Source organism: Zootoca vivipara, chromosome 12 (assembly GCF_963506605.1).
Source record: "Zootoca vivipara chromosome 12, rZooViv1.1, whole genome shotgun sequence".
Taxonomy (NCBI): Eukaryota; Metazoa; Chordata; class Lepidosauria; order Squamata; family Lacertidae; genus Zootoca; species Zootoca vivipara.
In genome coordinates this window covers 15216776-15240431 of record NC_083287.1, presented here as the reverse complement: position 1 = coordinate 15240431, position 23656 = coordinate 15216776, and positions in this window count along the sequence as shown.

Here is a 23656-nt window from a genome sequence, read left to right as displayed (position 1 = left end):
CCAAGATATGCATTTTTGTAAATACTGCTTGGTTGGGGAACTGCATCACAAACTTCGGATAAGGGCAAATTCTGAAGAATATTTGTTGTTGTTGTTCTCATATTGTTTCAGAAAGGATGAATTTGATATATTCTGCTTTAGTTGTGAACCAAATCAGATCTGTTTCCCCCCCCCTCCATTCTTATCCCAGTGCACACCATTAATATTCACATCTTCTCACAGTGGCCTATGAATATCCCAGGATACTAGGGCTGTGGATGAAACAGCCTCACAATCCTTGTGTAGCTAACTTTCATTTCAAGGTAAAAGCTCTATAATATGACAGCCTCTGACTCCTCACGGCTGATCGGTAAACAAGCCCTTCAAATTCATCTCACATGTGAGCAGGGGGGAGTCTTAATTCAGTTTTGCATGCTCATTTAATCTTAAATTGTGTGACAATTTGGTTTGTGGGTTTTATATTTAGAAGCACTGAGAGAAAGGAACAAGCTAAGAGACCGGAGCTATTTACAAAAAGAAATGTGCCCAGGGACCCATTTTAACAGTGGTGCTGATTATTAATGTCCATGGTATTGAAGGAGCAAGTGAGCATTGCAAGAAGCCTCAAAGTATTATGGTTGGTGGCATTAGCTTAATTTAGTCGGTGATTTAAATGATTTTGCTGGTGGCTGTCTCTGTTATAAGTTATGAAAATGAAACAGGATGAAAACTTAAAAATATGTAACATATTTACCCTTCACCAGACAAGTCTGGAGCTGCTTGCTGGTAATATTAAAATTTAATATTATGTATCCTTCTAAGGCAAAAGGAAGGTCATTCAAAATTGCACTTTTGTTAAAGAAACAGGCTGGCAGCTGTTTTTTTTTAAATAAATATTTGAATGCCATTTGTGTAACTGAAAACCAATATCTAATAATCACAATTTAGTTTAGTGCTGGGCAACTTCATGAAAATGTCAAGCTGCCAGCCCATTTTTCATTTTCATATACAGTGGTAACTCTGGTTAAGAACTTAATTCATTCCAGAGGTCCGTTATTAACCTGAAACTGTTCTTAACCTGAAGCACCACTTTAGCTAATGGGGCCTCCTGCTGCCGCCACGCGATTTCTGTTCTCATCCTGAAGCAAAGTTCTTAACCCAGGGTACTATTTCTGGGTTAGCGGAGTCTGTAACCTGAAGCATTTGTAACCCAAGGTACCACTGTATAATTAGCATGTTCCACATCATTTTAAAGATAATTTCCGAAAGTTTCAATATTTGGCAAGAGTTTTTCAAAACGGTATTTTACGCATGAGTAAAACAACCAGAAGTGTGACATGCAAGATGACTCCAAATTTCTCTAATTTTCCTAAAGGTAAAGGTAAAGGGACCCCTGACCATTAGGTCCAGTCGTGACCGACTCTTGGGTTGCACGCTCATCTCGCATTATTGGTACAGCTTCCGGGTCATGTGGCCAGCATGACAAAGTCGCTTCTGGCGAACCAGAGCAGCACACGGAAACGCTGTTTACCTTCCCGCTGTAGCGGTACCTATTTATCTACTTGCACTTTGACGTGCTTTCGAACTGCTAGGTTGGCAGGAGCTGGGACCAAGCAACGGGAGCTCACCCCATCGCAGGGATTCGAACCGCCGACCTTCTGATCGGCAAGCTCTAGGCTCTGTGGTTTAACCCTGAGTCCCATATCAATTGACATAAAGGACCCTGAAGAAGCTTATGAATGTTATGTTGGTCACTGAAGAAATATGCTGCTAGCAGACAAAGTTCAGTTAACTTTTTGCATGCCCAGGCAGAGAAACTCCCCCCCCCCAACCCCAGGCGACACCTGGGTGGAATAATGACTCGTGACAACGTCAAAACAAAATAATAATAATTCATTCCAGTAGCACCTTAGAGACCAACTAAGTTTGTCATAGGTATGAGCTTTCGTGTGCATGCACACTTCTTCAGATACACTTCTTCATAACACGTGACAACGTGTTAAGGGATTAAAATTGGCCACAACTTTATTAAACTTTCAGATGTATGAAGACCTTGGGCTTAGGCATTGGGCTTTTATCCCTCCCAGTCCCCAGCCAGTTATAATAATAATAATAATAATAATAATAATAATAATAATAATAATAAATTTTATTTATACCTTGCCCTCCCCAGCCAGGGCCGGGCTCAGGGCAGCTAACACCGGATATAAAACAGCTGATTGAATTACAACCTAAGAACAAAATTAAATAAACATTAAAATTAAAATGCAGCCTCATATGGAAGGGAAAGGGGAAAGGGAAACGGGGGAGGGGATCAGGTTGGCTCCGGGCCAAAAGCCAGGCGGAACAATTGTGTCTTACTGGCCCTGTGGAAAGAAATCAGATCCCGCAGGGTCCTGTTCTCAGGAGACAGAGCGTTCCACCAGGTCGGAGCCAATGTTGAGAAGCCCCTGGTTCTAGTTGAGGCTACTCTGATTTCCTTCAGGCCCGGGATCTCTAAGGTGGCTCTGGAAGACGTATGTTTAAGCAGAGAGCCTGCCCCCCCCCCACATTTCACCGCAACACAGCGGAGCGCACTGACAACCTCTCAGTGTATCGCCATTGACTTCCCTCAACACAACCCCTTTAACAAGGAACCCTGGGATTGTCCCCCGGGGGGGCGTGTCCACTTCACACACACACATACCATTTAGGGTAGACAGACTAAAGGATTCCGCCCAAGGCCTATAACCGCCAAAGCTGTGACGTTTTGCTACGGGCAAGGCGAAACCTGCCAATGCAGGGAAATTCCTTCCCGGTCTTTTAGCAGCAACCATCGTAAGACCGTAGTAGCGCCCACATACCTGTAAAGAAGAAGTTAACCTGCAATAAAAGGCCTAAATGAAGGGAAGGTGGGGCAGGTGAAGCTCTGGAGCCAACTGAGAGCTCCCAGGTACAACGTTGTGTTGTACTATTTGTCAATGGCTACAAGGGGCGGAGGGCCCAGGCACGGCGAGCTCAGCGTGATGCTGTGCAAAGCGTCTGAGGTGTTGAAATGGCACTGCTACTCCACATTGCGCTGAACTCCCCATGCCTCGTACCTCCTCTTGTCGCTTTCGGTAGACAGCAGCAATCTGCTGTGTTGGCGTGCTGGGAGACAGAGCCACACCCATGCCTTCTCTCCAAGTCCTGAAGCCTCTAGTCAATAGAAGACGTCTCAGACCCTCCAATTTTCCAGGGACAGTCCCGGATTTACAGAAGCCATCCCGGTTTCGGATTTGATCCTAGAATGTCCCGCTTCTCCATAGGACGTCCCTATTTTCATCAGAGAAATGTTGGAGGGAATGGAGTTATGCAACCGCCAAGCCATCTGAAGGAAGCCCTGTACAGTCAAACCTTGGTTTTCAAACAGCTTAGTTCTCATACGTTTTGGCTCCCGAACGCCACAAACCCGGAGGTGAGTGTTCCAGTTTGCGAACTATTTTTGAAAGCCGAACGTCCAATGGGGCTTTGGTTTGCGAATATTTTGGAAGTCAAATGGACTTCCAGAACAGATTCCGTTCGACTTCCAAGGTACGACTGTATAGAGAAGTTTTTTAATGTTTAATGGTGTTTTTATTTATGTTAAATAAAAAAATTCCTTCAGTAGCACCTTAAAGACCAACTAAGTTTATATTTTGGTATGAGCTTTCGTGTGCATGCACACTTCTTCAGATATCTGAAGAAGTGTGCATGCACACGAAAGCTCATACCAAAATATAAACTTAGTTGGTCTTTAAGGTGCTACTGAAGGAATTTTTTTATTTTGCTTCGACTCAGACCAACACGGCTACCTACCTGTAACTTTATTTATGTTGGAAGCCATCCAGAGTGGCTGGGGCAACCCTGTCAGATGGGTGGGGTATAACAACAACAACAACAACAACAACAACAATGGAATAGGGTGTCCCTATTTTCATCTGAGAAATGTTGGAGGATATACGCTTTCCTTCAGCTCTGCCCTTCCAGAGGTACTTTCATTTGGAGCTATATGTTTAATCAGCTAGTTTATCTCCATTAGATCAGAAGGAGAGTCAAATCCCTTCACTTCCTATGCTTTTGTTAGTAGAACCAGCGAGGGGGTGGGGAGGTGGCATGACATTGACATGGACTTGATGTAGTTCCGTTGTCTTGCTACATACAGCACCACAATGCCCACCACCCAAAGCAATTACAATTACTGCCATTTCTGCCACTGACTCTCCTCCAAACTCATTCATAACAGAGCCTGGACTATTGCCAAGAAGCCACACAAAGAGTTTATGACAGGGATTTATATCAATATAAAACTCGGGTGTTTAATTAAAAGGAGCAAGCTATACAGAAGAGCAAGTTAAACATCATATCTGATATGTAAAGAGAAGGAGGCCAGAGTTCCTAGGGAGAGTCGGCTTTAAGAGGGATCATTTTAGGGGAGGAAGAGGAAAGTAATTTAAAGAAGCTTCATTCTCTTACAAAAGCAGTTATCGCATCGGCCTCAAAGAAGGTGTCGGGCTTTCTTTCCACAGTAATCCTAAACCAGAGCCAGGCTGTTACTTTATTTAGGGTGTCATAAAATCATAGAATTGTAGAGTTGGAAGGGAATATGAGGATCACCTTGTGCAGCTTCCTGCGCTGTAGGAATATGCAGCAATCCCATATGGGGGATTGAACCTGCAACCTTGGCATTATCAGCATCATGCTCTAACCAACCAAGCTATCCAGGCTATGTTTCCTCGGCAACATGTTCTTGACACGGCACTGGTGCATTAAGGGTGGGTTGTTTTCTGATTTCGTTTGTTCTGCAACGCTTCCCCAATGCTACCACATTATTGCCGTCTGGAGGGTCTATAGTGCAGCAGAAGTGGGACAAAAATAAACCAGGAAGGTTTATGGTATAAAAAGTTACGGGGATGTAAGCAAGAAATTATGCAGGGATACGCATCGATAGGAAATGGAGCCGTGTGGCCGCCCCAAAACTTTTGCAGGCACAAAATATGGTCATTTGTCATGGATGCTTCAGTTGAGATTGCAAGGGTTTGGACTAAATGACGTTTGGGAGTTCCTTCCAACTCTATGATTCTGTTCTAATCTAGTCTATGAAACAGTATTTGAAACAGGATCATGTATAACTGTTCCAATGACATTATGAGTACAAATCATCAGGGATGCACAACAGAAAGCCTGTCTAGAGGGACACTATGTCTAGGGGCGTAGCTAGCCACTCAGGTGCCGGGTGCTGCCTGCGCATCCTGCAGCCAGGGGTGGGGCGAGCTGCCCATGGGGCGGGGCAAGCCGCAAGAGCCTCTCCACCGCCTCCCCCTCAGCTGTAGGGCAGCTGAGGGAGAGGCGGAGGGCAGGTGCAAGTCCCACGCTGCCGTTTCAGGCAGCGTGGAGCCTGCAGGTGCCCAAGCCATGGCGTCACTCCCAGGAGAGACGTGGCTCGGGCATGCTGCAGGTAAGTGCCAGGCCCCGCAGTATGGCCCTCAGTGCTAGCCACGTTTCGTTACATTTGTTGACTGACCTAAAAAGTTTTGTGAGGCCTTTTAAAAATAGTTTTCTTTTAATCATTTTTGTCATTTTGTCACCCCCCTCAGTGATGACACCCGGGGCGCACCACACACCCCGCACCCCCTTCCTCTGCCACTGATTATGTCCACCTTTCCAGCTTAAAATGCAGCTAGGTCACACACACACACACCCCAAAAAACCCCATGGAAACTTGTTTGGGGGAAATCAAAACACAGTGCCCTGTTTCCCCTTTTTTAATACGTAGTCATAAAGTAAGCCATGGCAGGGTTTTTAAGCATTTGAGAAATATAAGAGATACCCCGAAAATAAGCCATACCTCCGCGCCACGGAAACCAACCCCCTCAGGCACCTCCACTCATAGAGTCACTCCGTGCGGCCGGCACTGCAGGAGCGCGATCAGCTGTGAAGCGGCACTCCAAGAGCTCCGCTTAACAGCTGATCGCGCTCCCGCCTTGCTGGCTGCATCCCTGTGCTCTGGCTTCTCATCCACCGCCGTCCCTGCTGCTTCCATGCTTGCCGCCACCGCTGGGCTCACTGCTTCTTCCTTGCCTGGCCCAGCCAAGGAGCTTGGAGCGCCCTGCAGCGGCGGGCGGAGCGCCTGAGCCAGTGGCCTCCGCATGGCCCGGCCAAGGACGCCTGCCGCCCCGCCACCCGGAACCGGTGGCTGCTGCAGCGCAGAGCACTCAAGAGAGCCCAGCAGCGCCCTGAGCCAGCGCCCTGAGCCGTAAAAACCGTACCGGTAATAAAAAAAATAAGACATCTCACCGAAAGTAAGCCAACCTGTGTTTTCTTGAGGAAAAAAGTTATAAGACGGTGTCTTAAAAAAGGGGAAACACAGGTATTTCATCAGAAATGGGTATCAGGATAGATGTGGATTGTGACTAATGTTGTGCGTAGACTGCTTCCTAAACCAGCAGTGGGATCTGAGTAAAGGCAAGTGTGTGTTGTAGATGTGACTGTTGCTTTAAGACAAATTCCCAGATGGCTTCTAGCCAGGGAATATTGGCTCTGGGAGGTTAATTCACGTGGGCAGGGAGAGGCTTCTCAACACAGGCATGGCAGTTGTTGTTCAATAATTGTGGCTCACCATATCACCTCCACAACCGATTTCAGACCAAAGAAATACTGCAATGCGTACACAGCCGAAACTCCTGCTGTTGTGCCTGGACCTAGCTGCAGACTTACCATTGTCAGAGCTTGCTTTTCATAGAATCGTAGAGTTGGAAGGGACCCCCAAGGCTCATCTAGAACAACCCCCTGAAATGCAGGAATCACAACAGGCAGTCCCGCATCTTATTTGAAACCATACCAGACTCTGCTTAGCTTTGCAAATGTGCTAGCAGTTATTATTATTATTATTGCTGCACCTTCTCTCCCTTTTGTCCCATCTTCACTTTTTCCTTCCCATGCCCATTCTTGCCACCTCCCAGGTCCATTTATTTCTTTATTAAAGTATTTTTAGGCTGTCTTTAGGAACACACACACGGCATTTTATACTGTCTTCCTTGGGTTGGTAACTTAAACTTGTTCCCAACATTCTTTTAATCCCTCAAGAGAATAATCTCATCAAATGCAATTCACTGCAATCAGACTATATATGTAACAAAAGAAACTGAATGTTGAACATGATTCATAATAAAAGCGTAATGAAGGTGGCTAAATATAAGTGTGATGAACAGTGCAAAAACAACATATAATTCCCTGTGCAAAAGAAAGGGACAGCAAAAACCCTAGTTTTTCATGTAAAACAAGACAAAGGGATGTGACAACTGGGGCTACATACAGGATGGCTAATCATCGCAGAATTGCAGAGTTGGAAAGGCAAAGTAGAGATTTGCACACCCATAAGTTAGACTACCCAAAGACAACAGCGCTTTAAATATGACTAACACGACAAATATGGGAACAATTCTTAGGAACTGTTGGCATATCGCCAAATAAATTTCAACAGTTTAGACCCCTATTACACTCAGTGGATGTATAAAGAAATCAGAGGTTGAAATTAGTTCAAGTGAAATTATACTTGGATAATGGAAAATGCCAACAGACCCTTTGTGTTGAGAAGCTGCCACCAGCAAATGGTAACCCCGGATAGATGTGCAAAGCAAATTCATTTGCTCTGCTTCCGGAAAAACAAGTCATAATCATGGCATAAGAAACGCCTACAAAGCCAGATGCTGGAAAGGCTTCGAAATGTAATTAACCTCCTAACCTTAGAGGTACCATATTCCGGGGGGGTGGGGGGAGACTTGTGTGTGTGTGTGTGTGTGTGTGTGTCCTGCCCTGGTCCTTTCTGGGAACAAATAGTAATAAACTCCCAGGTAGGTTCACCCAGTGCTGGTAATGTAGAGGAATGCAACGTACTTGGCATTTATACCTGTCTCTCCCATGTAAACTGGCCAGTTCCCATTTGCTCTCAGCCCACAAACCACACTTAGCACAACAAGAACTTTGCTAGGCAGCTGCAGTGCAAGATAACCTATTTGAAGAACCTTCAAAGAAAAATATATTGCTGTGTCTACTTAATTATACATCAAAGACTACTCAGGAATGAATTCTGTTGTCTGCAATGTTCAATTTTTTAGCTTTCTATCTCCATAATAATTTGAGAATACTATATTGCTACTAGGGCTTAACCATGAGTTTATGTACTCTGCATTCATATTAGAGGTGTCCAAATGCCCTTTGCAGATCCACTCAACTCTTTATAACTGAAGTATTCTCAATTTATATTTCTTGGAAGTATATTCCATTGTTCTGAACTAAATGATTTCATTTCCTAATAACAGCAGCCTGTCAGAGAGATAGATGAGAATTTAAGCAAACTGGCCCACCCATAACAATCGTGGACTTTTATTCCTACTTCCAGTTGTTTCTACTTTTCTCCTAACACCGTTTCCCCTCGGCAAGTAGTCTGATCGAGGCCATCTCATTTTACATAAACAAAAGTCTATTGAATTTTGATTGCCATCTGGTACATTATCTGCCTGGAAACAACTTTTATTATATTTGTCAACGAATCATCAAGGGTAAACATGCACTACAACGTCTGTAGATTTAGCTGCGCTATTCCTGTGTACATTTAATGGAGGGTAAATCTCAAAACAAAAACCTTTCAACACTCTGCAGAAAACGTAATGTGCCCCAACAGTAGTTAAGCATAATGTAAAATAAAATGCAGTCTCGTGAGGCTTGGAACTTGCTTGCAGATTTTCAAGACCAATATATTTAAATAGACCAGAAAGTGCTCTTTTTGGTCAGGCTACTCACAGTCATTACCCTTTGCTAACTCTCTCATGTGCAAACAATCCGAACAGGATAGCTGTTCCCAGTAATAAATCACTCTCAATGCAAATGCTGACAAGGAAAGCTAGGATATATTGAGACAAGGGGAATATATGGAGAGAGAGAGAGAGAGAGAGAGAGAGAGAGAGAGAGAGAGAGAGAGAGAGAGAGAGAGAGAGAGAGAGAGAGAGAGAGAGATTCCAGTATAACTTTATTCCTCCATAAAGGAATATATGTAAAATGATAGCATCAGCAGAATCCTTGAAAAGCCGCAAGCAAGCCTCTCATCTTCCATCTGTAGATCTCTCCTGCAAAACCATCTATTCTTCTCCTTGGGGATTCTTCTGTGGAATGGATTTTCCACATTTGGGACCCCTGTCTAAACCCTGCCAACTTCAGTTTAAGACCTCAGGTAGATTGATGGGAAAGGTTCGTGCCAGAGGGCTTGAATCTCTGGCTGTGAAACTTGCCAAGAGCCCTGGAAGACTGCTGATTAGGCTCCCCATGAAGCGGATCGCGAAACCAGCCCCTGTGGTTTTGCAAATGGAGTGCATGAGCAAGTCTTCATGGGAAAACTCTGACCACTGACTGACAAAGCTGGTCATAGCATGGCACCATTGGCATGCCCTGAGAGAGAAAAGCAGGATAGAGCCATGCTAAGAAAACTCGTATCTATGTTGTAATGTTACCTGGAGAGGCGAGTAAGTGAGGCACTTAAAAGTAGAAATAAAAATAATAATAATGGGCAGTAATGCTATGTGATGATAACAACAAACAACAACAACAACAACAACAGAATATCACCAGGTAAAAGCATCACATGTAAACAAGGCATTCACTGAAACTACCGTGTTTCTCCAAAAATAAGACATTGTCTTATATTTATTTTTCCTCAAAAAAAACCACGGTGGCTTATTTTCAGGGGATGTCTTCTTTTTTTATTAAGTATGGTACAGTTTATGCCTATCGCTATGGCTTATTTTGGGGGTATAGCTTATTTTCTGGGTAAGGCATATTTTCAGGGTATGGCTTATTTTTGGAGAAACACGGTAGTACCCTTTTTGCTCTTGAAACCAAACACAATGACAGGATAATGGAGGAAACTTTCCAGACATGCAGGCTGGCACTACTTGAGTCACCTAAAAATTATGCCTACTGAACTCTATTTCCATGAGTGGCGTATGTGTTGAAATCTTCAGACTAGTCGTTTCTATGTAAATTTTAGCACAGGATGAGCTGAAAAGAAAAAGGAAATAAGAAAAAAAAATGCTTGCCAGTAGCATTCCCCAGGTCTCCTGTGGTTTGGGGCAGAACTATGTCACCTTAGCAAATGCAAGACTCATTTGCCTCAAAGTGCTAATGGAGGGAAAGGGTGTAGGGATGGTGGCTAGATTGGCGCTGGCACGCCACGCCAGTTATGCAAGGTTAGAGATACGTGTTGGCAAACCACACGAACATCAGGATGAGTGAACAAAGGGTTTAGCAGGAGAGCAGGACAAAAGAGGTGAAGGGATAGTACTGGATAGTGCTGGGAAGTCACAAGATTGGGTCACAAGATGTGCATGAGGTCGGGGCATGAACAGAGCATGCTAAGAGAGCATGAGGGAGAGAGCACGTATGCAATGGAGGTCGTGTGGGTGTCGCCAGAGATGCATACGCATAAGTAGTGCCATGTATGGTGTTACTGTACCACCTTCTGGCTATTATGTGTCCTTATATGGTGTGAGGCTGTGCCTAGAGCGTTAATCATTGACCCGCATGAGAAAATGTCAATAAAAGGAAGCGATCTGGCGGAGTCTGAGGTCGTCTTCCCATTGAAACATCCATCCTGTCTCAGTGTTGTTTTTTTGCCAGCGCAACAAAAGGGATCATTTGCTGACGAAAGGGGTGCCTTTCCCCTCTTCCCACATATTCGTCGCCAGGCATGCCAACTCTATGGAGCCAAGGCCCCCTCATTATCTGGGGGCAGGCAACTGGGCCCTCTCAATGTTGAGGAAGCTGAGCACAGAGCTGAATGTAGCATGCCTCAGTGGCCAGGTCCTCCTGACCATCCACACTCTGCCTCCTCCCGGCAATGCAACCTTGAATCTTAGTTTAGGAAGTGTGGATTGTGCAGGTTCACATTAATATATGAACACCCTTCCATAGAAGTTTTGGCCGAGAGGGAGGGTTAGGGCACATGTTGCTGCTTGCGTACTTCTTTGGACTATGATCTGAAGTGGAAGGTTGTCAAGACTTTCCACTTTGGATAATTAAACGTTAAAAGGATTGGCCACTAGATGAAGCCTGTTTCCAAAGTCTGACTTCCAGCAGTCATTTCTCTGCCTCTGATACTAATTCTGGATCTACACATTTATTTACTGCTCCAATGCCTTTTAGCCATTCTCCCAGTTGGCTGCAAGTGCACACCTGTAAGCTAGGAGAATGTTGAATGACCTCATCACACGAGCAGGAGTCTGTTGCACTGATTTGTGGGGGACATTTGTATGAACGCACCATCCAGCGTGGTGACAATTCTATGGAAAATTCCCAGGTGATCAGCTCTTCTGCTGTGTGCGGCTCTGTGCCGCAAGTTCGGGCGCGAGCGAGCCAGCGAGGAAGTTGGAGTCCAGCAACATCTGGAAGGTTGCAAGTTCCCCACTCCTAGTCTGAGCATGTTTTGTTTCCATCTGACTTGCAAGGGACTGACATACAAATAAGCATTAAAATCATTCGATTCAAGCTTATGAACCCTCACACATTATTTAGACATTTCCCACCCCTCTCCACTTCAAAAAATCAGTTCATTTTGACTATAAAGATGGACTATTTAAGCAATCGTAAATTCTTTAGGTTTCTTCTGAAAATTACTTTAAAATTCTCATGGGGGGATCCTAACAAATTCAACTTTCTTAGAGCTTCCATTATAATTATTTTTTAAAAAAATCAAAGGATATAAATCATTAAACTGCATCGTGTCCTTACGGTGCTTAAAAAGTGGATTTGCCAAGCACTTCACTCACTTGATTGCAAAGGAAAGCTAAGAAATACATATGTGAAATGGCACAGAGGCCACAGAAGGAACTATATAGCTGGGCAGAACTTAAGAAGTTTACTTGACTTCCTCAAATAATTGTGTGGTTTTTTTAAAAAAAAGCATTAATCCAGCAAATGGCCAATAGTGATTTCAAATACGGGAGCTCCAATATTCTAGCTGAGTAATATTATTAAATAACAGTATATATGGTGAAAATTAAAAGTGAAGTTCCGCTTCCCTTCAAACCATTATTGTAGACTAATAGCTACGGTATAAGGCAGTGTAGAAATTGTAAATTAATAGAACGGAAGATGTAGTGTAAATAAATATCAATCATAGTAACTGCACCAGACGTTGCAGGAAATAGAGAAACCTACTTCACTCTACTACAGTGAAGTAGAATTCAGCAGCGTTCTGTACCGCAGTGATGGAGAACAAGGAACAAAACCACCATCACCGCAACATTCCCATGCAGACCAGACCATACATTGACCAAGACGATTTTACTCACAAAGAGGACTGGTATTTCTTCTGCCTGAGGAAGAAAGGTGGATTCTATTCCACCATTACTTATTACGCTGTAAATGGGGCTCGTGGGAAATGATATACTGATAGATAATAGAAGCAGCAACCAATCTTCATTTCTTTAAAAAGGTGCTAACCGGGGGGGGGGAGGAATAAGTATCTGATGTAGATTAAAATCTACTTTGTGCCCATTACGTTCTTTGGGAATTGTTAATCGGTGATAACATGACTCTATAAAAGCTAGCAAGATGCAGTCATTAGAAAGATTTGCTGTTCTTTCATAATGTGGCATTTAGAAAGCTACAACTTATTTCAGTTCCAGTCCCACCCCCCATTATTAGTTTTACAACATAACACTGTTTTCAGAAAGAGCTGTCATTTTACAATCAAATCCCAAATCTAAATATATATACACATATACATACAGATACTATTTTCCAGGGGCAGTCCCAGATTTACAGTAGTTTCTGATTTGATCCCAGAATGTCCAGCTTTTCCTTAGGACGTCCCTATTTTCATCAGAGAAATGATGTAGGATATGTACATAGATGTTTGTTTGTATGGGACGCGAGAGGCGCTAAGGGACATGGGTGGCGCTGTGGGTTAAAACCACAGAGCCTAGGGTTTGCCGATCAGAAAGTCGGCGGTTCGAATCCCCGCGATGGGGTGAGCTCCCATTGTTTGGTCCCTGCTCCTGCCAACCTAACAGTTCGAAAGCACGTCAAAGTGCAAGTAGATAAATAGGGACCGCTCCGGCGGGAAGGTAAACGGCATTTCCGTGTGCTGCTCTGGTTCACCAGAAGCGGCTTTGTCATGCTGGCCACATGACTTGGAAGCTGTACGCCAGTTCCCTCGGCCAATAACACGAGATGAGCGCTGCAACCCCAGAGTTGGTCACGACTGGACCTAATGGTCAGGGGTCCCTTTACCTTTACTGTATGTATATACCTGTGTATGATTGAAAACCTGGCAGACAAAAGAACAACCTGGAATTAAACAATCCTGCAAATCTCTGTCTTCTTATTCTGAAAGCACTTTTGCCCTTTGTTCTGATGAGCAAATAGGAACGAAATCAGCAAGGCACTTACTGTTGAAGTTTAAAGCAACCAGTGTTTTGGCAGACTATAGATACTGTGCCAAACTTTCTACTCCACAATAAGAGCAGGAGCTGTCAGCCTGAAATTGCACCAATTAACTGCAAGCCCATTCATGGGGAATGAGAACACAACATTGCCCACTGCTCTATCTTTCAAGAAAGACTTCTCATACATAATTGGGTACAAAAGTACTGTGTGACCCTCTCTCTCTCTCTCAAAAAATGTTCAGTATTAATCTATCTGGTATCAGGATCAAATATACCCCAAGAAAAACATACAAATATGTCTGATTTGCACATAAAACCAATACATGCCTTCATTAAGAACTTTCCTTCCTCAATAAAGCGATGTAGTTGCAAATCCAATAATATAAAGCACAGAAATTGACAGGAACATTATGTGGGGGTCTAACTGACCACACTGCTGTTGTTCATTAACTTTTTGCCATTTATGTACATAAAATTATAACCGTTGCACAGTATAATATTACAGTATAGTACAGTACAAAGACCATGATTTGTGAATTGCAGCCTATTCACAACCACATTTCACATATTTCTCTTGTTTTGTGGGCAATTTGTATGAAAATAGTATACATGAGAGAGATACTCCTAGGTAAGAAACCTTTCAAATTACAGACGGTAGATCCAGGAGTGATGTGTGAGTGTAAGAAATAAAAGGGACTTGCCACAAAGGCAGAAAGACTTGAATGTCCAGCATTTTCTAAGCAGGCACTACTAACAGAACTACCGTAGCAAGGAACACAGAACAGACAAGAACAAGGCGATGCAGTACATTTATGTCCCTTCTCCAAAACAGTGGCTTTTGTGGGAGAAAACAGTGTGTTAAGCTTGGGCAGAAATGTTCCCATTTTTGCATACATCCTATCTGCAAAGTAAGTTTAGGTAGGTGGGTCTACCCAAGGATGGGTCTGACAAAGGGTCTGACAAAGGATATAGAAATATAGGATTGGGGTTGCAACTGTTTCAATTTCCTGCGAGCAAATTTAAACCAGGCCAAAAGTGTCATGGCTTCAAGCAAGGAGGGAAAACAAAGACAGGAATTGTCCTCTCCAGTGGAAAGGTCAGACTTGCTCCTGTGATATTTCGATGTGATTGCACAAAAGATTTTTGCCACGTCCAACTGTTGCCAGGTTTAGAAACTCTCCTGATTTTAGCAAATTCTCCTGCCTTCTTTTCATATTTATTTGGGTTGCTTTTGCAGGCCTGTTCCGTGCTATTTGATCTAATTGTAAGCAACTCTGAGAGGCACATAACTGATAAAAGGGGATGGAAATCTAAATAGGCATGGCAAATAAATAAAGCAGAGGCATCAATGAGATCCTGGCCGCAGAAGCAAAGTAGGGGGACAAGAGACAAGTAGCGGGACAGGAATATTTCAGAGCACACAACCTCTGAGGAGCATAATTAAATAAAATGTTATTATGCTTATCTTAAAATATTTATATATCACTCAAACTACAGGGGGATAAAATTGCTATCAAGGCAACCCCAAACCATGCAATGTGGTTCTTAAAATAAAATATAGATCTCCTAATGTGTGTTGAGAAGCCAGAGGCTCTGGGACCATCAATTTTATCATATGTTCTCTACTTCCATTTTTCCTCAACAGAACATTATAGTGAACACATTGAATAACCCCTTATCATAACAATAAGTTTCTTTCATCAACCTTGACAAGCGATTTGCAGCTTTTGTTATCTGCTCTAACATAAGCCAGCAGTAATTCCCATCCCTGTTTGCACACATGATTCCAGATGATTAAAAAGAATCCGAAAGAATGCTCCCCTTTTTTTAGCGGGGGTAGGTGGGAGGGATAGCATTTAGCTTTGGAGCAGAATTGAATGGATTGTTCTTTCAAAAAATAAAAAACCATCCTGTAATGCAGGAACATGAATAATATACATTACCAATGCACCTATTCACAGGCAGTGAATGGGAGCTCAGGAGGTACAAATATTGGAAAGAATATAGGGAGGTGCTTGAGGCTTGCCCTAGGGAGTTATGAAATTGACTACCAGAAGACAAAGCTCTCCTCTGGGATGACTGCAAGGGAAATGGAAATGGAAGAGGCAAGACTAGAATCCTTTCCGTAGATGATCTCTCTAGCTGCATACGCACACAAAATTAAAGGAACTTCCCTAACACAAAAAGAATTCTGGGAACAGTAGTTTGCAGACCCACCAAGGGTTCCTATTTTCCATGAATGTCCCTGATTTAGAGAAGCCATCCCAGTTTCTGATTTAATCCCGGAATGTCCCGCTTTTCCTTAGGATGTCCCTATTTTCATTGGAGAAATGTTGGAGAGTATGGCGTTATCTGACACCCAATCCTGGATAGGGAAGTTCTAATGTTTTATTAGGTTTTTATATATGTTGGAAGCTGCCCAGAATGGCCAGGGCAACCCAATAAGATGTGTGGGGTATAAATAGTAAAATTTTAAGTATGGAATGGGATGTCCCTATTTTCATCAGGGAAATGTTGGAGGCCATGAGCTTGCCAAGGGTACTTGGAATTGGAATTCTGTGAGTTGTAATCCACATTTCCAGACCTTCCAAGTGCCCCTATTTCCCAGGGAGTGTCCCAGATTTACAAAAGCCATCCCGGTTTCTGATTTGATCCCAGAATGCCCCGCTTTTCCTTAGGATGTCCCTATTTTCATCAGAGAAATGTTGCAGGGTATGCGACCTGGAACACACTCTTGACTGCATGAGTGTCAGGAGGCTGTTAATTGTACAGGAGCCATCACAGATAAAGAGGTGGCTTCTTGGTATATGAAGTTTACACACCAAGATACTTCAAATATCTTAATGAACAGAGATGGAAATTTTGAATATCCAGTCAGTTTGCTGCACATCATCTTTTAAATACAAGATGATAAAGAGTCAGGATGAACATCTGGGAAACATCATGAACTTGACGACTGGATCTAAATTGCATTTTTAGTTAGCACAATTAACAATTTGCATTAAGGACACCTTCAGGCTTCCTCCATAGTTTCTGACCATGAGCCACGTCAGTTTGAATGGCAGCCTTTTGCAGCATATCTTCATTGAGAAACACTTCTTGGCAGCTTCGCTTGTACACGCCATTATAGGGCTTGCAGAATTTTGCAACTTTCAACTTCCAAATATTGAGTGGTGCTTACAAGTTCTAACATGACTTGGAAATTCAAATAATATTTTGGTTAAATTGATATACTGTAATTTAGTTTTGCTTGGTAAGAAAAGTGTGTAAAATTCCTTAGAAATTTTAAAAATTGCCAAGACTATTATATTATATATGCATCTCGCAATACTGACATTTTCAGAAGATAAAATTTAAATTAATTTGTTTTCCTGAAGCAGTTTATGTGCTTTTTCAATAAATGTAGATTTACCAAGCTAAATGTTTCCCGATCACAAAAAATAGCAGATACACACACACAAAATACATGTTCTTAAGACCTCCTCACTAAATAGATTAGCAAAAATTAACTTTCACCCCCTAAAATGGCATGCCCTAATGCCACAGTCACTTGTTTTTTAACAGCTGAGTTTCTGTCTCACTGAGGACCAAAGCAGATGTTGTCACAATTTGAACTATTGCACAGAACTTCAACCTAAGCTGTCCCCCCCCCAAAAAAAAGTCATATACTGTATCGGTTTACAATCCTAGCTATAGGATATATGCCATTGTATAATTGTGTAGGGCCACAAACCAATATATGATTGGGGGGGGGAATTAGCTTTGCCTGCAATCTTGTACACACTTTTCCCCCAATTATAATTATTAAATTGCAACATTTTATACATATACAATCAAAACACAATTTTGTATTTTCTCTTAATTTTTGCAACTTCCCACCCAGTTTTCCATGGAGTTGTTGTTTCTCCCCTTTTGGTGCAGACTATCTATCTATTAAATCATAACCACAATATTATAATCTAAATCTTGTACACCGCTGATAATTCGCACTGAACCACAGCCAACCTGGCCATTAGCTTCAAGTGGCAGGCTGGGAGGAGCTGGTAGGGGCAGCAAAACTGGAAATGAAAGATAGGGGGCGTCCTTGTGCACTTTTGCTGCTTCTCCTACAGCTGCAGATGCAGTGCCATGAGGATATTGCCAACAGCTGCCTGGGCAAGACAGTTTCAAGGGCCTCCTCTAGTTACCTCAGGCCCATGGCTTCCACATGGAGGCTGCCATGGGGCAGAGGAGGAGCCACCCTCAGCCACAGGCTCAGCTGTGCCAACCCCCAATGTCATTCTAACCCAGAGCCAGGTAAGGGGCTTGCTTGCCACTGCCACTCATTCACCTCAGGTGGCAAAATGTCTTGGACCAGCCCTCAGTGGAGCATCTTTCAAAGTAGGCACGTACAGTATTGCTCTGTTAGAATATTTCAGCTGACTGAGAGGAGAAATAGCCCTGCGCTCATCGCAAGGAACTGCTTTTAAAACCTTGTTGGAGAAAGCAGACACTGGCAGAGAGACATTTGGGAAATGACAGTCGATGAGGATTAAAATATATCTATTTCTCAGTCCCCAAGTGTTCAGCTGTCTCGACAAACCGTAGCCAGTTCTGTTACTCTGATTCTAGATTCTTAACGCTAAACATTTTAGATACTGCTGCATCACCTTTCACAAAAGATCCCTTTTCTAAGTCCATAATTTTCAATCTTTGTCTTCCTTGTGGCTCAATGTAGTTAATCCCAGATCAGCAGCATCTTGCATTTAGATATTTTGACCTTTTTATCTGTAACTCTCTCCTCCCCCAAAGAGTAAGTTGCCAACTTCTCATATCCGTTAATCACAGATGCGATTTGCAGTTCCATGTCTCTTTTCAGTTCTATGGATTTTGGAGTGGCGGGGGGCGGGGGTTTAACTGAAAAGCAGCTTCAAAGGCTGCAGAAGTGGGAGGCTGTTCCACATTTTCCCTTCCTGTCAGTCATCTCCTTACAGGTGTCTGCCTTGAGAGTTTTGCACCACAGGGTGGCTTACAAATTCATTCAATTAGTCACAAATAAATAACATTGCACCCTCATAAATAAATGAAATTGCACCTTTCCTACCTACAGGGGGATAATATAAGATACACCCTGTATGTTTTTTTAAAAAGGAGAATGGGGAGGGCAATTCTAAGCAGATGAATGACAGGAAGGGAAAAGGTTGAGGATTGCTTCCCCAGCCATCTTTTTCCACTCAAGATTGGTAGCCTGCCCAAGTTACCCTTTGCTTTGTACGGGGTGGGTAGGGGGAACGGCACAGAAAAGTAACACAGAAATCCATGCGATGTCTCCTCGGAAAATGAGCTAGATATTTGTACTGATGAACCTGAACCCATTCATAAATCAGATTCGGTTTCGGATATTATCAGAAGTGCCAATAAGTATCTTACACGAGTGCCTTGCGATTGTACCATTTGTGCTTCCACTGTAGTGTGCAAAGGGGAGACCTCAGAAGGGAGATGGACAAGATGCAGCTTGGACATCTCCCAAACCAGGATAGGATACAGAGAATGTCTCCACGAACCATTCTTAAGGAATTGGGCAGGTGACAGGTCGCAGCAGGTGACATAGAGGGGTGGGGGGTGGGGGTTTCAGCTGGAACTCGCTGGAACTCTGTTCCAGCACCTCTCAGGTGGGCACCATGCCATTCTAAGAGGACAAGGGAAGCATTTGCGATGAGTTCCTTTTCTAGAAAAATAGCACCGCATAAGGGGAAGGGGCAAAGTCATGAGGAGGCTGGTATTGTGTGAACACTGCCCCTCCTTGTTGCCTCATTTCTCCCCCATGTGGTAAGTGCTTCAATGTTGGTGGTGGGAGGCCAAGACATACAATGGTGACCCTCCTTACCAGCCAGGCCTGAGGCAGGGGACTGCAAGTCTAACTCTTGGTCAGAACCCAGGGTGGCTTCTGTGTCTCAGAGGTCATTTCCCTTGATTTTTGTTCCGTTCTGGCTCAAGTCCTAGCCTAGGAAAACCAGAGACTCCAATCTGGAGGCCTGATTGGCTTCTGCCCATCACGCACATACAACTGAGATGCAGCCAAGCCAGAATTTACTTAGCAAGCAGCAATGGCGGCAACAACAACAAAGACAAAACTGCAATGAGATCTCAAAATTTAAAGTTGCCTCACTTCTTCCCAACGTCCAGACGTGTCAATGAAAGTCTACGTCCTTTGGCCTTACTAATAATTAATCCAGGCATAGGCAAACTCAGCCTGGTTTGGACCCAGATGTTTTGGACCACAACTCCCATCATCCCTAGCTAACAGGACCAGTGGTCAGGGATGATGGGAATTGTAGTCCAAAACATCTGGATGACTGAGTTTGCCTCTGCCTGGATTAATCCAAAGGTACATTCTGGTAGTTGGTGACCCTTGTTTGCTCTGCCAAGACGCACAACATCTCAGAGTGTTGCAATGCAGCAATCGGGCAGGTGGCAGCAAGCAAGCTCCAGGAATTCCTCCAGAGGAGGAGAGCTTTGCAAAGAACAGGCCCACCAGGTGGCAGCAAACAGTTCTTCCTGTCATTCCCTGTAATATTTGTAGCTTCAGCCAATCAGAATGGCAGCTGCCAGAAACCATCCATGCTGTGATTCCAGCCAGCAGGAATTACAAAGCTGCTATGAGTGGTTCAAGGCTTCTTGCACTTTCAGCGCCTGTTTCTGATTTGTGCCCATGGGAATTACAGCACAGGATCTACTAAACTGCAATGGTTAACAAATCAAGTGTTTCAAGTGTTCGTTCAGTGCAACCATTGTCGTTCAGCTGCTATCAGAATCAGTACTGGTCAAAAGACCACAATATAGAAGACAAATGTCAATACATGACATAATAGCGCTACAACAGGGGTCACCAACCTACAGCCTGGGGGCCGGATAAGGCCCAAGGACTCGTTTATCCAGCCCGCGGCAACCCCTCCTGCCTGTCATCGCCTGCTCTTATGTGGGGAACCACTTTTGGGTTGGAGGAGCACCGGGTCGGGCGTGCTCAAACACTATTTCTGGTGCACATCCGGGTCGGAGGAGGCCCGTGCGCATGTGCACAAGCTATTTCCGGTGATCCTCTGACCCGGAAGTGTGCCGGAAATAGCATGTGTGCGCGTGTGCAAGCCTTCAGATGTCTTTTAAAAGTCAGATAGTTGTTTATTTCCTTGACATCTGATGGGAGGGCATTCCACAGGGCGGGCACCACTACCAAGAAGGCCCTCTGCCTGGTTCCCTGTAACCTCACTTCTCAGAGAGAGGGAACCACCAGAAGGCCCTCAGAGCTGGACCTCAGTATCCAAGCTGAATGACGGGGATGGAAACGCTCCTTCAGGTATGCTGGGCCGAGGCCATTTAGGGCTTTAAAGGTCAGCAACAACACTTTGACTTGTGCTCTTGGAAACGTACTGGAAGCCACTCATCATTAGGCAAAAAATAAGTCACACATATATTATATATACAGGGCTGCCTTCAGCTGTCTTCTAAAGGTAATATAATAATAAAAGAATATAAAATAAAAAATTATTATTATTTATACCCCGCCCATCTGGCAGGTTTTTTTACCTCCTTGACATCTGATGGGAGGGCGTTCCACAGGGCAGGTGCCACTACTGAGAAGGCCCTCTGCCTGGTTCCCTGTAGCTTCACCTCTCACGGGCAGGGAACCTCCAAAAGGCCCTCGGAGCTGAACTTCAGTATCCAGTCTGGACAATGGGGGTGGAGACGCTCCTTCAGGTATACTGGGCTGAGGCCGTTTAGGGTTTTAAAGCTCAGCACCAACACTTTGAATTGTGCTCGGAAACGTATCTATTTGTACAAGACCACATAAAGAATCTGCTCACTTTAATGAACAAATAAACCGATCCGCGGGGTCCCTTCCAGCTCTACAATTCTAGGATTCTAGGCTTGTTTAATACCAAATCTCCCTGCCTTCAGTTACATTGCTAATACTGTAATTAGTTTTTCAAAAATGTGCAAAGAGTACAGCTGTAGTTCCCTCCCCAGCAAAAAGGCAGAATATGCTTCTTTTTTTGTTTGCTCCCAGTTGAAGGGGCCACATCTGTTCTCCTCTCAAGGCAGATGGATGTTTCCTTACAATATCAGAGCTGATATTTCAAGAGGAAATCTCAACAATTTGGGTGTCATAGTTTAATCCAATAGAGCTGATTAGACTTTTTATAAAGTTCCCCGCACTAATTGACTGATAGAACACTAGCTTCCTGAACAGACTCTTACTCATTTCACTGCATATGCTGCGGTGCGAGTTACTGAAAGTCACATGGGGGAAAAATTAAGTCCAGGACAGCTAACCCAGTTCTTTCAATTTTCCAGCATTTCTCTTGAACTTTATTAATGAGAGGCTGCTAGGAAGCCATTTCCCAGGCTTTTCTGTTGATGTTGTCTTACAAATTTGCTACTACAGTGGAACCTCGGTTTATGAACACCTCGGTTTATGAATTTTCGGTTTATGAACACCGCGGACCCATCTAGAACGGATTAATTCACTTTCCATTACTTTTAATGGGAAAGTTCGCTTCAGTTTATGAACGCTTCAGTTTATGAACAGACTTCCGGAACCAATTACACCCATGTTTCAGTTTATGAACGCTTCAGTTTAAGTACTTCGCGGACCTGTCTGGAACGGATTAATCCACTTTCCATTACTTTCAATGGAAAAGTTCGCTTCAGTTTATGAACGGTTACTCCGCGGACCGTCTGGAACGGATTAATCCACTTTCCATTACTTTCAATGGGAAAGTTCGCTTCAGTTTATGAACGCTTCAGTTTATGAACAGACTTCCGGAACCAATTGTGTTCATAAACCGAGGTACCACTGTATTCTATTCTGTGGCACCTTAAAGACTGGGCTGTGTGCACATTGCCATTTACTCTGCTGCCAACGTGCTCTTGCTGGTGGCTTTTGAGCCAGGTTAGCCACAATCCACATCTCTCTTGTAGTTTCGTAGTTCTGTAGCTCTGCCCATTCCCTGGACCCACCCAGTCAATCACTTGCGGCCACCTTCAAGAAACCAAGATAATCAAGGAGGTATGTGTCAGCCATGCTTATTTAAGCTTGCTTCAAAACTGATCCAGTACAGATGGAACAGACATTGCACTTGATGCCTCCACTGGGCTGGATGACTGTATGTTGTTGCCGTTTAGTCGTGTCCGACTCTTCGTGACCCCATGGACCAGAGCACACCAGGCACTCCTGTCTTGCACTGCCTCCCGCAGTTTGGTCAGACTCATGCTAGTAGCTTCGAGAACACTGTCCAGCCATCTCGTCCTCGGTTGTCCCCTTCTCCTTGTGCCCTCAATCTTTCCCAACATCAGGGTCTTTTCCAGGGAGTCTTCTCTTCTCATGAGGTGGCCAAAGTCTTGGAGCCTCAGCTTCACGATCTGTCCTTCCAGTGAGCACTCAGGGCTGATTTCCTTGAGAATGGATAGGTTTGATCTTCTTGCAGTCCATGGGACTCTCGTGGGACTGTATGTATTATGCCTAAATTATTGGAAAATTGAGACAGGTGCTTGGTCTATTTCCTGACCCTGCTGCCAAATGGCTTCATCATCCAACCTCAATGCAATGTTTTCAAAATAGCGCTAGGTAGTTTCAAAGAAAATTTGAGTGGGAAGTAGGTGGCGCTGGGGTCTAAACCACTGAGCCTCTTGGGCTTGCCGATCAGAAGATTGGTGGTTCAAATCCCCATGACGGGGTGAGCTCCCATGGTTCTGTCCCAGCTCCTGCCAACCTAGCAGTTCAAAAGCACACCAGTGCAAGTAGAAAAATAGGTACCGCTGTGAAGGGAAGGTAAACAGCATTTTCTTGCGCTCTGGCTTCCGTCACGGTGTCCCGTTGCGCCAGAAGTGGTTTAGTCATGCTGGCCACATGACCCGGAAAGCTGTCTGTGGACAAATGCCAGCGCCCTTGGCCTGAAAGCAAGATGAGTGCCGCAACCCCATAGTCGCCTTTGACTGGACTTAACTGTCCAGGGGTCCATTACCTTTACCTTGAACTAGAAAAGCACTATTTCTGTGCAGAGCTGCAGCACAGATCTACCCTACAACACAGAGTGTTGAAAGAGCTCTGCTCCTAACCTAACTAGCGTAAAGATTAACAGTAATAAGGGAGTCTTCCATTCCCTTTGATGTTGGCTAGCGTCCAGACAACTTTGTCACTTGTCCACACACCCAAGTGGGTGATTTGTTTTCTCAAAGAGGAGCTTCTACAAGCCACTTGA